Here is a 6,751-nt window from a genome sequence, read left to right as displayed (position 1 = left end):
TCGAACTTTCATTTCAACACTTTTCCTTCCATGTATCCTGTTATGCCCGAAAAATATAGGATTGACGTAGGTCCTCACCTGTAACAGTTAGAGCATGGGTACACCCGCCGCCTACTTCTGTCAGAATAGTGGACCGCGTCAGGCCAGCCAAGACTGTGATATCCCACGTGTTCAATCCTTGCTCCAAATCGCGCAATCACTAAGAAGGTGCAATGTGACATAAAGGAGATTTGCACGGATAATCCCCACCACCTCACAGATTCAGTGTTTGTTCTTAATCCATCTCACTATAAATTGAGAACTCCTCTCACATCAAGGTTTCGCACATTTCACTCTTGATTAGCTTTCTCTCTGTAATACGAAACTTTCTCTTTCTTGTACCATCATTTGTAAGTCAGTCAACTCATGCGACCTGACCTCTATTATTAATAATATAACAGTGGACATAACTTGCTTCTTTAGCATCCGAACCACTTTAAAAATGTTTGTCTCATTGCATTTACTCTCTTATTCTTATATTCACGTGTATCTTCTGGGCCAACTCATATTTCACACTTGCGTTTAATTAGTGTAAAAATTGCGCATCAACATATCCAATAACTATATTGTTTAGTTTCTCCTAGATTTTGACTCAGGTTTACAACATTAATGAACTAAACATCAAACCTCGACTTGATCACCAAAATTGTCAAGAAAATAGGATCCAATGGAAACCTAGAGAATCATAACCCTATTTGTTTCTGTCAGTTCTATTAGCAGTCAGCCAAATCAACAAATGCTTCACACAAGCAGTTAAAAATTCAGTTCTTCATTGGCATTAGCATATAATTATATATAGGAAATAGAATTGTTAGCAAGTCTCTAAAGTCTAAATGGCAGGCACCAATCATTCTCTCGAAGGTTGATGAAATTGATCCTAACGTTATTAAAATATAAAAAATTCTAAAATCATAAAACCAACTTTATATAATAATAATTATTTTTTAGCATATAAAAATTACAGCGCGTGTCGATTCGGGACTCGTAAAAGGCGAGCTTGACCAGGATTGGAATATGTGAGTTATATTTTTTTTTTTTCTAAAAAATAAATATTAAACCCGGCGCGTAGATCTGCGCTTGAATAAAAAATAAATCTAATATGTGAGAGTATTTTATTAAACCACTAAATGATGGAATCAGGACCGTCGCTTTTGTTTCTTTGTCGCTTTCGCGTCTTTATCTGAAGAGAGTGGGGTCCACGTGACTGTGGAACCGCACGTGGGGCAGATGGTGCCAGAGCCTTTTGCTTAGTTAGCTTAATTTGAGAGAAGGTTTTATTTTTTTATTTTTTATAAAAATTAAAAATATTTGTTTTTTGTTTTTTTATTTTTAATTGCTCAATTATTTCTTATGACCCACTTGCCCCCTACTTTGCCGGGACGCTGTCCGCTGCCCGGCTACCCGAGTCTTATCCGGTCAGTTCGCACGTGTGGGGCTGACTTGTGATCGCCACGTGTTCATTGAACTAAGAAGCTATATCAAGGAGGTACCACTATTTGGGGATAGTTTAGTCAGGTCCATAAAGGTTCAAATCACATCTGATCAATGTACGAGTCGTACGACAAGCTTTGGTTAATAGATTGATGAACGAAGCTGAACAAACTAAAACAGGTGAGTCAACCAAACTCATCGATTTAAAATCGAGACTTTTAACTCAGAAGTCATCTGTCCCCCCAAAAAAAAAAAAAAAAAACATATTTTGAGAAGGGGGTATCGACAGAAATGCCATTTGTAATATTTTTCTTTTCGGTTTTAGTAAAAAGAGTAATCTATGATAATACCATATCGATTTGTACACCCTCCAAACATGTTTTTCTTGAGTGCCTAAATTTGCAAAAACAAAAAGATTTTAAGGTAATGTTATAGACATTTGTGATGGAAATTTTTCCGTATTTTGCAAGTCATAGCTTAGTGAAAATGTTTTTCAAGGTGAAATCATGTTTTCCTCATAGCTTAAGCCTTAAGTAGAAAACCACTTTTATGGCTTATTCCTGCATTGTTTTCCACAATTGTGGTTTTTTATTAGACAATTCTTGGTATGCATGTGTCATGAAAATGATGAGTTATTTTCAATATTTCAATTATTTGAATTAAAATTGAATAGGTTAATTGTACTCTATTGAGCGTTGGCTATTGGTTTACTCTCATAAAATCAGGACTTTAGTTCTCTTATGACACCTAAAGATTGTAGGTGTTCGACAAGGGTTCTAGTTTGGAGTTTCAAACCCAACTTTGCAAATGGGATTGAAATAAAATAAATGCATTATATTGTGAGATCATTAGATATTGACAAGGGGAGTTTAAAACTCCGCTTCACAAAGGGAGTCGAAAGAAAATAAATACATTAATAATGTGAATAATATTAAATAAACATATGAATGATTAACCAAATGCGACAATATTCAGGGCTTTCATATTATTACAAATATTTTAGCATTCACTTTAAAATTAAGAGTTAATAAAAAAATAAACTTTGTCCATATATAGCCTACTTTAATTAGTTTTGATCAATCAAATTAGCTTTGCCCCTCCTTTACCAAAAAATAATAATAATAATATAAATAAATACCATAATATCATTTCAATAATATTCATAAACCTAATTCGTTTTAAAAAAATATAACATTTAAAACTATTTTGAAATTAATGCTATAAAAGAATTAAATATTTTTTTTAGTTTTCTAATTATATACTTTCGATTATTTTCAAATTATTTTGGAAATATTCAACTCATTTCAATTAAACCCGTTTCTTACATCCCTTATTTTCAACAAAAAAATATTTCAAAATTACATATTATCAAGTTTAATCATTTTTACATGTTAATTTGTTTTAAAAATTATATGGTTTGGTGAAGCTTCAGTTTCAAACTCGAGTTTGTAACGAATTTTTATAAAATAAAAAAAACTATTTACGTACAGTTATTTTTATATATTTCAGATAATTAATTTAAAATATAAAAAATAACATAAAAGTCACATGCCTCGGAAACAATGCTGAAAGTCTCGTCATGTAAAAACCAGAGCCCCACAGATCAATAATGAAATTAACGGTGATGAGTCCGTGGACATCAGACGGCGGAGAACAAGGGTAAAGGTCAAATCAAGTGGGAACGGAAAGCCACAGTATCGTTAGACGGAAGCGACGTTGTTGGGGAACCCATCAGACAAAACCAGGTGGCCGATTGGCCCGCTGTCAACCACCATCGCGTGTTTGTGTGAAGCTCTAGGTCAATACTTGTCAACCATATATGGTGCCCCTTTGGCCCTTGAAAGCCACAACCCGTCTCATACTCTTTACTCTGTCTCCCTATTAGGTCGTCTTTTGCAATCGTTCCACCCGGTAATCTTGCTAATCGATATGGTGTGACATATTTGATATTGAATCGACAAGTTATTCGGTCATATAAGAGTATTGACTAAAATTGTTACTAAAATTGTAATATTTTTTTTTTGTTTATCTCTCATTTGGTTAGTTTTAGTCTCGATTGATAACTTTGTCAGATCAATACGTAAGACATATTCGATATTGAATAAGAGATGTTATTGAGTTACTAATAGACGAATAAATAATGTTGATTAACATGTATATTATTTTTATTTGTCTTCTTTCTAGGTTTATTTTGGTATTAATCATAACGTTTCAAATCAATATATAGATATTTTAGATATTGAATAAGTAATGTATCGGGTCATAATTAAAACGCATCGACTAATGTTATTGAAACAGTAAACTAGAGAATATCCCTATATCTCCACCCATCTATTCTTCAATGTCTTTACAAGAGGTCACATTTAATAGTGACTTGTTGAACACTTATAATTTTTCTTTTTTCTATCCTAATTGAAGTTAAGTTGTGCCATCCGGTATGTTATTCCCGATCTAGATTATGACTGAAGGGTTAAAATGCATATGATTATTTCATATATTATAGACTATCCGCCGACTTTATAATCATTAGAGTTTCTGATTTTTCCATTAAAAAAAAAAAAAACCTTATAGACCTTGTCGAAGGTCCTAGATGGGGGTAACATTACCCCAATTTGCAAACTAATCCTTGACCCTACACCCCTTTTGAGATGTTTAGGGAATTTTCGTGGAAAATACGAAAATCAAGATTAAAAAAAAAAAAAAAAAAAAAAAAAACCCTTATTTCAACCATGATTGAGCATCCTGATGAGAGTATATCTTAACTTAACTTATACCCATTGAGATAGGTTACGAGAATTTTCTCATTACAAAAGCATCGTCACCTAAACTATAGCAACAGTCTAAACGCAAATTAACATTTCTCAACTACAGACTAATCCCTCGACCTTATACTTCGTTAAAATATGAATGAGGTTTTTCTCATACCAAAAAATAAAAATTCCATCAACCATGATTGGAGGTTCCATATGGGGTGTAATGATACCCTATATCTGCATAATTTTGGTTCCGAAAATTTTCTAATTACTCAAAAAAAAATTAAAATATTTTAAGTACATTTTTGTTTTCTTTCATATTTAATAAATAGTTCTAAAATTTTGTACAATTTAATATATTACAAAATACCTTACAGTAGTGGAAACTCCGTACTAATCACAAATTAAAGAAGACATATTAATTTATTTAAATTAATTATATTAATTAGGTGTTGTACTTTCGACAGCCTCTGCAAAATTTTATTAATTTATAATTTAATTTGATCACAACTTGAAAAAAGCTGTAATCCATGCTATGAAACAAAAGAAAACAAGTTTAATTAAAATTTAATCTATTGCTAATTACAATTAATTGATTAATAATTTAATTAGGAGACAGCTAAGGCCTAAGTGTGACATTGTACAATCTGATAGGGTTTAAATTATATTAATTAAATCAAATTTGATTTAATTTAATTAAAACCTAATTCCTTTCTTGGGATCTGGATTCATGCATGGATGGAACTAGTGAGTGGATTGACTATCATATTATAATATTTTGGCGGATTGTGAATAATTAATTTTTAATAAAAAAAATTAATTCAGTTTAATATTATTTTATGTTGGAATCTAATCTATTATCTTGTTTGAATTGATAATCTATAAGCTTATAAATGGGGGTTGATTTTTAATACATAAATCATTTATTTCATTGAAATCACCAAAATTAATGTGTTAAGATTTGATTTTAAAAATATCTAATAACAAGATTCTATTTTAACAAATTTATTTAATTGGCTTATATTTTTCTTAAAGAATTGTCTTCAAGATCATAAGTTTCAAACGATTCAGCAATTTATTTTAACCCTTTCTTCAAGGAAATAAAGCAGAAGATATTTCTAAAAGCATCCAAATATTAAAACTTTATTTTTTCCCCTAATTTTAGTGAAAAGTAGCAAGCTTTATTTAAAGTCAGTGCTTTGCTTTAGTCCATATTTCAACAATTCAACTTTAATTTTTTATTTGTAAGTAAATGAGCCCTAAAAATTGTTCCAACTTTTCTAATTTACACATATAAACATCATAGATAAATCGAACTAAACTGAACCATTCACCTAACACCGAAAGATCAAGGAAGTCGGTGACTGAAGCCCCTATAAATCTAGCGATTTTCTCATAGAATGACTTGATGAAATAACACGTCTATAAAGATACGACTCGATACACCTGAAGTTATGCAATTAAAGGGTCATAAAGCTCACAAGTAAAATTTTGTGCTTAGAAAAACAAGTCGGAAACAAAACCATGAACCCAAGAATTTTTGAACATAATATTGTTGAGAGTTGGAATGTTAGATGAAGTATAAAAGGAGAAGGCACACAACCCAATTTCCAAGATAAATTGAGATAATTATTAATCTCATTTGGGTCACTAAAGAGCATGTATTGTGCACTTTGTCTATAATAAGAGACAGTTTGGAAAGATTTTTCTATATCTTTTCACCCATTATCCTACCAATTTTGTATTTGTTTGGTTAAACCCACCATTATGAGATTAAGACTTTTAATTATTGATAGTTTAGTCATGGTCCAACCTTAATGTGGTTTTTCACATTTTCATTCACTCTTTGTTTATTGTCAGTAAGATATTATTCGGCAATACTACACTTATAACCCAATCTCACAAATTTTCTTTACAATCTCGACGTAGTAATTCACAATTGATCAACTCGTAAATAGATCCCACTCCTTGCTATGAACTCACCTATTCAATTACGAATTCATCAATTACGAGCTGTCAGTCAGATTGTGAAAAAGTATTGTGAGATTAGGTCTGAACTATGACCAATCTTTATTGATGAATTTGATATAATATTCAAAATTGTTTTCATTTTCTGATTTTACATCAATTTCTAGAACACCTTTAAGGCCCATTTTAAAGAAATCAAAGCTTCCGTCCTCAACGTGTATTTGATTTTACGCTATATACAGAGAGTGAACCAAAGCAGAAATTCGAAGAACCAGAGAATGAATGAGAAAACAAATTATACAGAGGACCTCTTTTATTTACCCCACTAAGAGGCCCATAGAGAACACCTTTAAGGACATTTTGAAGAAATGGAGGCTCATGTCCTTAATAAATATGAAGTGTATGCAAGAGTTGCATAAATGCATAGAGTTTTTTTTGGCATATGCCGACGAAGGAACAAAGAGAGAATGAATGAGAACAAATTATGCAGAAGAAAGGGCCAAAACAACTCCCGACTTGGTCACAATCAATCACTTAAAAAAGTCACAAATCAAAATCTA

This window comes from Pistacia vera, unplaced genomic scaffold (assembly GCF_008641045.1).
Source record: "Pistacia vera cultivar Batoury unplaced genomic scaffold, PisVer_v2 Contig398, whole genome shotgun sequence".
Taxonomy (NCBI): Eukaryota; Viridiplantae; Streptophyta; class Magnoliopsida; order Sapindales; family Anacardiaceae; genus Pistacia; species Pistacia vera.
This window is presented reverse-complemented; position numbering follows the sequence as displayed.